Source organism: Cupressus sempervirens, chromosome 5 (assembly GCF_028749045.1).
Source record: "Cupressus sempervirens isolate cs-2001-9-10 chromosome 5, ASM2874904v1, whole genome shotgun sequence".
NCBI lineage: Eukaryota > Viridiplantae > Streptophyta > Pinopsida > Cupressales > Cupressaceae > Cupressus > Cupressus sempervirens.
Window position 1 is genome coordinate 1,008,046,323 of NC_143122.1, and position 10,508 is coordinate 1,008,056,830.

Here is a 10,508-nt window from a genome sequence, read left to right on the forward strand (position 1 = left end):
CTTGACTACATTTTATGGGAGTAGCAAAATGATAGTGCAAGCTTGGATTCACAACCTTGATACCTTCTTAGCACTAGGGCCTATGAAAAAAGTGGAGGCGATAAAATATGCCACACTACATTTAGAGGGAGCTGCACATGATTGGTGGTACCATGGGATGGTTACCCTTCAACATAAAAAAGTGACTTCATATCAGGACTTCGTGGACAAGTTGGTAGGGAGGTTTAATGAGAAGGATCCAGAAGTCTACTTCAGGGAGTTGGCACAGTTGAAACAGACAGGCAGATTGCAGTATTTCATTAGTGACTTTCAGAGGCTATCTGTTATGGTGCTAGATATATCAGATAGGAGATTGGTTGTTTTGTTCACGGAGGGATTATCCAAAACACTAAAGGGTTGGGTAAAAGCCTTTAATCGATTCAACTTGCAAGAAGCGATTAAGAAGGCTAGAAGTATGGAACAAACAGCCCTGGTAAATAAATTTCAGTCAAAGGGTGCATCGTCTAACAAAGACAAACCATTCTTCAAGAAACCTAAGAGAAATGAAACAAAAGCTGAAAATAAAGATAAATCATTTACTCCTTTGGATAGAGACACATTGAATGATTTAAGGAAGAAAAAACTATGTTCTTATTGTAAAGGACCCTATGACATGAACCATGATTGACCTTTGAGGCCAACGGGGAAAGCAAACAGGGTTATGTGGACTTATTATGAGGATTTTGATTCTGAAAATTTAGTCCAGCAATTTGAAAATGAGGAATCAATTGAAGAAAAGGAAGGCACAGATGATATATTTGATGAGAAGACAGAGGGTAGACTTAAGGAGGCCCATCTCACTAGCGTACAACAAGAGGGATCATTCAGGATGAGAGGGGTATTAGCTGGTCAGTGAGTTATTACTTTGCTTGATACAGGTGCTACTCACAATTTTGTTGATTCCAAATTGAATGAGAGGCGTGGGATACAGACAGAGCAATTTGAGGGTTTGAGAGTGAGGGTAGCTGATAGCTACATCCTCAAATGTGATAGGAAGATTATAGGTCTACCCCAAAAGATCAACAATTTTGATTTTAAAGCAGATTTTTATGTTGTTAACATGGGTGATACAAATTTGATCTTGGGTATGACTTGATTACATGTATGAATTGATTACATGACATAGGGGAGTTCACTCTCAATTTGAGAGATATGGAGACGAAGCTTCGGTCAGAGGGGAAGACCCATATACTTAAGGCCATTCATGATGATGGGTTTAGGATGATGTCTTGCAGACACATGGAGAGCTTGTCGAGACATGACCAGGTTGAGTGGGCAGCCTGTTGCACTTTAGTGCCATCACAGGGGCAACAAAAATCAGAATATCACCCAGACATATAGGACCTAAGAATCAAGAACTACAAGGTTTTTAGTGAAATACCACCAGATAGACCCCCAGATAGAGGTATTGAGCATATTATTGAGTTAGAGGAGGGTGTAAAACCCATCATGATCACACCCTACAGGCATCCAAAGAGATTGAAGGATGAGATCCAGAAAACCATTAAAGAACTACTGGCTATGGGGCACATATAGACCAAGTAAGTCACCTTTCACTTCTTTTGTAATTTTGGTGGAGGAGGATGGAACTCCTAGAATGTGCATAGATTACAGGGTCCTGAACAAGAAGACTATAAGAAATAGGTACCCCATCCCACAAATTGATGAGTTATTAGATGAGTTACATGGAGCATGTTTCTTCTCCAAAATTGATTTGAGATCAGGCTATCATCAGATCCGAGTCAGAGAGCAAGATATAGAGAAGATGACATTTAGATTTTATTGTGGCCATTTTGAGTTTGTAGTTATGCCATTTGGGCTAACTAATGCTCCAGCTACTTTTCAGTCCATAATGAACAGGGTTTTTCCACATCAACTGAGGAAATTTGTGTTAGTCTTCTTTGATGACATCTTGGTGTATAGTAGGACATGGGATGAGCATGTGTGGCACTTAGACACTGTTTTGAGCATTCTGAGTAGGGAGTCCTTGTATGCAAAGGAGTCCAAATGTGATTTGGGATTATCAAAGTTATTATATTTGGGTCACATTATTAGTGCTCAGGGAGTACGCATCGATCTTGAAAAGATTTGTGCTATTATTAAGTTACCTACTCTAGTGAACCTGACACAATTGAGAGGATTTTTGGGGTTGTGTGGGTTCTACAAGAGGTTTGTTAGTGGATATTCCAGGCATCCAATACCCTTGATGGACTTGATGAGAAAGGGGGCTTTCTTATGGACTCTTGAGGCACAAGAGTGTTTTGATAAATTCAAGGAGATCATGACTTCTTGTCCAGTGCTAGCATTACCAGATTTTAGCAAACCTTTTGAGTTGCATCGTGATGCGTCTGGTGAAGGTGTTGGAGGGGTGCTTATACAGGAGAAGCACCCGATTGCTTATGAGAGTAGGAAGCTCAGGGGGGCTGAGAGGAGCTTTAGCATTTATGATAAGAAAATGTTGGCCATAATGCATGCTTTGGCCAAATTCAGGCAGTATTCAGTGGGTAGCAAATTCAACATAAAATCTAACCACAATAGCCTGAAACATTTCCTGGGGCAGTGAGATCTTAATGACAAGCAACAAAAACAGGTACGTAAATTACAAGCATATGATTTTAATATTGCCTATTTCAAGGGGACACAAAATGTAGTAGCAGATGCCTTGTCACGAAGATGCCACTTGAGCTTGATGACCGATATATCAAAGGATTGGAGACATTTGATCCTTGTAGAGTATACAAAGGGTACATGAGCATTGAGATTCATAGATGGATTGATCCAGAATAATGATTTCACCCTTGTGAATGACATCATCATTTACAAAGGGCGCATTTATTTGGTGCCAGGGTCAAAGGTGAAGAGGATGGTGTTGAGAGTTTATATTGACTCACCTATGGTAGGACATCCAAGTTTTTACAAAACCTCTTGGTAGATTCATGAGCATTTTTCTTGGAAAGGGCTTAAAGACAAGCTGTTGCAATACTTGCCAGCATAATAAACAAGAGCACTCTTATCCAACTGGCTTATTTAAGCCACTTCCAGTTCCTGACAAGAAGTAGGAATGTTTATCCATGAACTTCATCATAGGATTGTCGAGAGCCCAGGGTAGAGACTGTATATATGTTGTCGTTGATCAGCTTACAAAGTTTGCCCACTTCTTCCCAATCAACACTACATACACTACTACACAGGTGGCAAATTTATTCTTCAAAGAGTTATTTAGGTTGCATGGTTTACCTCGAAGCATTGTCAACAATAGGGATAGCAGGTTTATGAGTCACTTCTAGCAAGAGTTGTTCAAATTGTGAGGTACAAAACTCACTCCGAGTACTAGCTAGCACCCGCAAACAGATGGTCAAATAGACATAGTGAACAAATGGGTGGAGGGATACCTCAAGAATTACATCGCAGGACAACGTAAGGCTTGGGTTAAGTGGATATATCTATGTGAATACTGTTATAATTCTACTTATCACATGTTATCTAGATGTCACCATTCATGGCATTATATGGATATGAGGCACCCAGTTTCATGGATTTGTTTTTATTAGATAGTAGAGTGCCCAGTGATGGAGATTTATTAAAGGAAAGCTAGGACATTGTGAAGGCTCTTAAGGATAATATCACTAAAGCACAGAATCAATAGAAGTAATATGCTGATAAGAAGTGGACTAAGTGGACTTTTGAGGTAGGTGATATGGTGTATTTGATTCTATAACCTTACTGCCAGTCCACCCTCAAGAAGAGTGGTGCTGAAAAAATTAAGTCATGTTATTATAGGCCTTTTAGGGTGATCAGGAGAGTTGGGAGAGGTGGCTTACGAGTTGGATTTGCTGGCAAAGAGAAAAGTCCATAATATGTTTCATGTGTCACGTCTCAAAAAGGCATTAGGACGTCAGATTGTTCCTTCTACAGTGTTTCCACCCTTGGACGATGAGGGGAAATTGGTTTTAGTACCAAAGGCTATCGTTGAGTTTAGGAAGAGGAATTTGAGGAGATGTACTATCAAGGAGTACTTGGTGAAGTGGAAGGACTTGCTAGTCGAGGATGCCACTTGGGAGAGTGAAGAAATTTTGCAACATCTAGAGTTGAGATTGCTTAGGGACAAGCAATTTCAAGAGGGGCGGACTATAATGTCCCCATCTTTTTAGCATCTCAGTGGAGTTCTTAGCCTTTACATTCTTTGAAGGTTAAGTGGAGAAATAAAGAGAAATTGATTAAATCAATTTATTATAAAGTCATTAAATAAATAAAAATTAAAGGTGACTTTATATTTAATTAATTTAATTTTCTACAAGCACGACTAATTACTGTGTTGGAAAGCGGGAAGCTTCTAGAGTGTGCATTTTCTAAAAGTACAACTAATTATTGCCTCGGAAAGGGGGAAGCTTCTAGAGAGTGCAATTCAATAATATTTTATTTCCTTCTAGAAGGGTGAGGGAAAAGAATAAATAGAGGCGAAAGCTTCAGTGCTAGGCATCTGATTATTGTCAATTGCATTTGATATAAACTTGGGAGAAGAAACTAAGGGTTTCTAATTTCAGTTAGCTATTGGAGCGCATCAATTCTTCAGTGTTGCAACCTTTTGAGGTGGTGAAATATCCATTGAATTTTGCATTCAAGAGAGCTTCATTCTAGAGTTCTATTTGTGCTTAAATTGGAGAATACATTTATTGTTGGCTGCTACAGTACGCGTGAGCAGTGTTGCGCTACAATATTTATGCTTGATTCCAGTTGTAACTTTCATCTCCATCCTTGGGCATCACTATTATTAGGTTGTGCTTGCAGCTATTAGTAGTTAGCATTTTAATTTTAGGCATATAATTTTGTTGTTGTAAGTGATAATTCAGAATTAGATTTGGCATTATGGTAGTCATTATTGTAAGCCCATTTGTCTTGGCAAACTCATAGCAACATTTTACATGGGAATGAATTCAATAAAGGAGATATATGTTGCATACCATTTTTTTGATGAAATGTCCATCTAATAGTATATATGATCAGCATAATAGTTGTTTGGCAATTGTCTATCAAAATGTCAGTTGGCTGTAGGTATGCATTCCATATCTAGTTTCCATGTATATGCATTTAAAAAATACCAAAAAGAACTGCACTTGCATATTAGTTCATTGTAAGAGGCATTGTAATATCATTTGTGAGCATTTTAAATTTTTTAGCATCATTCAAACTATATCAAACAATCTAAAACACAAAAAATTAGAAAAGAGAAAGGCAGCATACAAGTGTTTGACAATAGTCCTTGAGCTAAAATCAGTCAATTTGGGCAAGGGATATTACACTTAGGGTGGTTAAAGGCTAACTATGAGAGTGAGGGATCTCTCCTACTCTTTGAGCTCAACTCAAACTTGAGAGGGTGTTCCTAGAGCTATGCATTAATAAACATTCAAATAAAATACAATGAAAATCCAATATAACTCATAGCAGCTATACACAAATGTAAAGTTAATGCCATAACTGCCAGTAGGTTAAGCTTAACTAGCCGCAAAAAAGATCTTGATGGCTACTTAATAATTTGCACATGCATCTAATAGAAAATGACAGTGTTACAATTTCTTGAGTTGCAGTTATAATTTCATAGGCATTGGCAAAATGTGAAGATGTTGAAACGGTTCACAAAACATGCTTATGTAACATTTTATTTTACTTAAATTTTATCCTTGGTTTGCAAAAATAAATGAAAACAACCACCATTTATCTACTTCCGCTTCCTATACTGTAACCAGTTATTGATGATTTCGAATGTATGTGAAAGGTCTTAATCTTTAAAACCTGATTGTAACCCGTTATTGATGATATAGTGTAAACATATCTACTTAAAGATCCTTCATCAAACTCAAAACATTCTTTGAAGCTCAGTACTTAGATTCCGCCTTTTCTTTTTCAAGGGAATGATGTCACTCTAGCTTGATTTGATGTCATGTTAGTCTTTTTGTGTCCAACTATCTATTAGTCTTTTTGTGTCCAACTATGTTTTAGTCTTTTTGTGTCCAATATGCATTAATCACTTCTGAGCTTGTGCATGGTTGTCAGAAATTAGTTGTTATTGGTTATCAACAACTGTGTTTTTTTTGGCAATTGTCAAATACTTTACATGTACTTCTAGTAGGTAGTCCAATTGGACACACGATCCTCCCTAATCTAAATTTGGATTCTATGTGCACAGACTTGAAACATTGTGTGCAAACTTGATCACATCATTAGTTTTGTGCCCTAAGTTTTTGCTGAGTAAACTCATGACTTTCTGTCAGCAAGTTTCTGGTGAGTGTGCCCAAAATTTGTGGAAAATACTTGCAAGGTACTAAAGCCTGTCACTGCAACCCGTGCTACAAATCAAAAATGTTTTCTCTTGGCTTGACAGACATTTTTTTTGCCATTTAAATATTTATGTAAATGGTGTGCACCATAAAGCTCTGTGTGGTTTTGAAGGTCTTCACTTGGGCTTGGTGGCAGAGGCATCACCCCTTGATCCAGCTATATATCACAACAGGCAACTAGCTAGGTGTGAAACCCCCAAAGCCCACTAGAGCTGCTCATACGCCCATTAAGAGTATTTCCCTCAAATACCCGACTAGAAGTGCTGGCCCTTAACACCAAAAGGGGTGCTGTCCTCAGACTCCCCACTAAACTCGGTTGATATATTTTGTAGCTATATTTTGCCTAAAAAAATTCCACAATAAAAAATGAAAAACTAAATCACATTTAAGTTGGCCAGATTTTTCCAAGTTAATAAATTTTGGCCTGGAGCACAAGTTGAGTCCAAGTTTACATAATATGCCTTGAATAAGGCAAATAATAATCTCCATTTACAATTACAATAATCTTAATATTATAAATTATTAAGAATTAAAAAATAATATTAAAATATGATAGTGTATAATTATGATGTAGGCATTTCTAATCTAAAATACTTCCATATGTTTATTGTGATCAATGGTTCCAAGTGGTTGGAAAGCTAAAGATTGACATTGGGACATTGTTAGCCATCTATCATGTATTATAGAACAAAATGCAAATGTTGAATAGTTATCAAATTATCATTGACCAAACAAGTGGTGTGCAGATTCATAAGTAATTTCATTGTGATTCCTTACTAGTTGTGTCCTCCCTCTAAATGTCCCATCCCACATCGTTCAAGGCAATGAGGTGGTTGATAATTAAATCCTTTAAAAATTTATGAGACATCATCTCATTTTTAATGTTGTATACATTGGAAATAATTGATAGTAAGATTTCTTGATATCGATAACCAGACAGTGGAAACACAATAATAAGAAGCAACAATGTAAGATCTGATACTAATTTACAATAATTTGTTCATAAAATATAACTGACTACATGCAATATGCTCGGTTGTAAGGCCTTCCGGGTTAGGGCCAAATACAAAAAACAATTACAAAATTAGTTTTGCAAGATCTGACAAGATCCAACTTACAAAACAATCTTAGCCAGTCCAGATACACAAGTGGATAAGAACACCGAGAAGAATCCAGACTTGTACCCGCAAGTCCACCAAGAGATCCTCTAGTTCCTAAGCTGCAGCTCTAGCTCTTCAAATTCGCATCTATCCTTCATTCCATCCCCACTGAATGACTAAAAGACTCCAAAAGACCCCTACTTATACCAATCTAACCCACAAGTCAGCCCAAAACACAAATTAAATATATATACATAAATTAAATGCCACAAGTCGGCCTGCAACAATAATTAAATGTCCAAAAATTGATATTCGAACAAAATTGTGATATCTCCTAGCTTCGATTGAATTAGAATGCATGCTTTGAACCGTAGGTAGTACTTTAAGTCCTTTACAACCACTTAGTGTGCAAGGGTTGATTCCCCAAGGAAAAGTGTACATCCATCCTGAAAGTCATGCATAGAAACCCATCGCGTAGTTTGTCAAAAATTGATACTCTAGGAGAATTTCCATATCTCCCAACTTATAATGAATTAGAGCTTGCGCCTTGGACCATAGAGAGTAATCTATGCCCTTTTCAATCCCTAAAGAGTGAAACCTCTTATTTGTTAAGGATAATTAGTTATAGGGCCTGCAACAGGCACCCACAAACTAGAAAAACACAGTTCCAACAGCAAGGTAAAAATAGTTCAAACTTCAACTCAATCCATCCAATCTATATGAAATCATGAGGAAAGGTTCCCCAATGTGTCTCCAACACATCCCAAATCATAAAAGCATACCTCCACCAAAATCCAAGATCGATGCTCCTCAATACTTAACCAAAATCCCTCCAAACATGCAAGATTGCAAGCAAGCCTAGGATGCTCCTGCATCAGACACCCGAAGTTCAAAAATATGTTCTAGTAACTGGAAGAACATCTTTTGAGATTCAACAAATAATTCCCAAACTGGTTCTTCACATACATGTCCTCCAACTCTTCAACTTGCACATTCTTTCCCTTATTTTTCTTTTTCTTCTTCACATCCACCACATGTGTTCCATAGGTCTACTTCCAACCTTCTCGAAATTTGCCAACTCAACTCGGCTGCCAATACTCAGGTTCCTCCTATCAAGCTCTTCATTCTACAAAGGAATCATGGAAAACTTCCTACCACCTTTCTCAACAGTAAACACATTCCTAACACAATCATGCACAACCCTGCAATCATACTGCCAAGGTCTACAAAGTAACTATTCATATCTACAATATCACACAACACTTGATCCTTATACTGCCCAATCTGTAAATCAACAAGGCATTGTTCCCTCACTTCAAAAGCATGCCCACTTCGTAACTAGCCAATCCTATAAGGATAAGGATGTCTTATTCTCTTCAAACCAAGTTTCTGAACCATCTCTTTAGCAGCAAGGTTATCAATACTACGACCATCCATAATCACCTTCCAAATTTTGCCACTAGACTACAACAAGTCCTAAACAAACTAGTCCTCTAACAAGAATCCAATGTCCTCTCACCAACCAATACTTGTCGAGCTAGCAAACTCTCTCCTTTCTTAGGTTGACTATCTTGGACTGCAACCTCATTCACAACAACAATTATCCTTCCAATCGGACATTCAAAAGATCTATGCCCTTCTTGACCACACTTGAAACAATTACCTCTGAACCCACCTCCACCTATCCTCCTTTTCTATTCAATAGGTTCTGATTCATCTTCTGCTTTCAATTTAGCTTGTGCTGAGTTGTCCTGCTTCTCCTTCCCTCAGGAACTACCTTGATTCTTCCTCTTTAGCTTCTCCTCTGCTCTCAAAGCATACTAATAAGCATCCTCAATTGAAGAAATATTACTTTTCAAAGACCAACTAGTAATTGACCCTAGGACTTCTCATGTGCATGTTAGGGTGCCCTACAACCAAGTGAATGGTCCTTTTTGTAACCAGAGCTTTTTGTAACCATGTTATTTTTCATGGACCAGCAAGGACCTGAACCTAGGGCCTCCCATGCGCAATTTGGGGTTCTCTACCACTGAGCTACAAGTCCTCTTTCTGATGGGGAAACTTGCAGACACATACACAAAAAGTGCATTTTGTGACCAAAACATATTAAATCAATTTTCTGTCACTTGAGAAAATTTCAGGAACAAACTGTGGTAACTACAATTTAAGACTTCAAAGCAAGCTTCAAGGATGGATTTTCATTTGGTAAATCTTACTCCTGGTAGAGATTGCTAAACTTGAATTTACTTGGAAGCTAGGTCAATATAGTCTAAACCTAGATATACAAATTTTTAAGAATTTATAAGTTCAATGGAAAAAAATAAAAACCTTCTGTGAATTTCAACCATTGAGTCTCATTTTCTGAATTGATATCTAGCTTGAAATGCCCTAGAAAATGACCTTTTCCCTTAGCTCTACCTTTCATGACCTAGACTGGAAGCCAAATAGGTCTTCAATCATTATGCAAAACAAGTGAATTTGGCAACCAAACTTTATACAATCAATTTCACAATATGTGAAGATTGCACTTCCAGAAGACTTATAGAATGGCCATTGTTTTTTCCTGAGAGATACAAACATTTTATAATTGAATAATCATAAAACTACAAGAAAATTCCAGTTTTGGAGTTCAATTCAATCCCATTGCTATTGTTTGATAGGGATTAGCTAGTGTCACTTAATGCTATGTTCTATATTGTTTTAGTAGTGTGCGTGATTCAAGACAGTCAATATTTCTCCTGATTATTATTAAGTAATTGGTAAAATACTTGTTTGATATTAACAGAGACTGAGAGGTCAATATATACAAAAGAATGAAACGATGTTTCCTTAAAAAATGATCCTAAGAATAGAAACTTTCTATTCTAGCTAATAGAAAACATGCCAACATAATTAATGTTTTGTAAATAAGAAGGTGTCATAGTTTAGTTGTCTCAAATAGCCATCCTCACCAAGCATTCTATCGAGGTTTTTTTCTTAATTTTATTCTCCATCTTCTCTTAGTTGTATCATGATTCAATCATAATGATTTTGT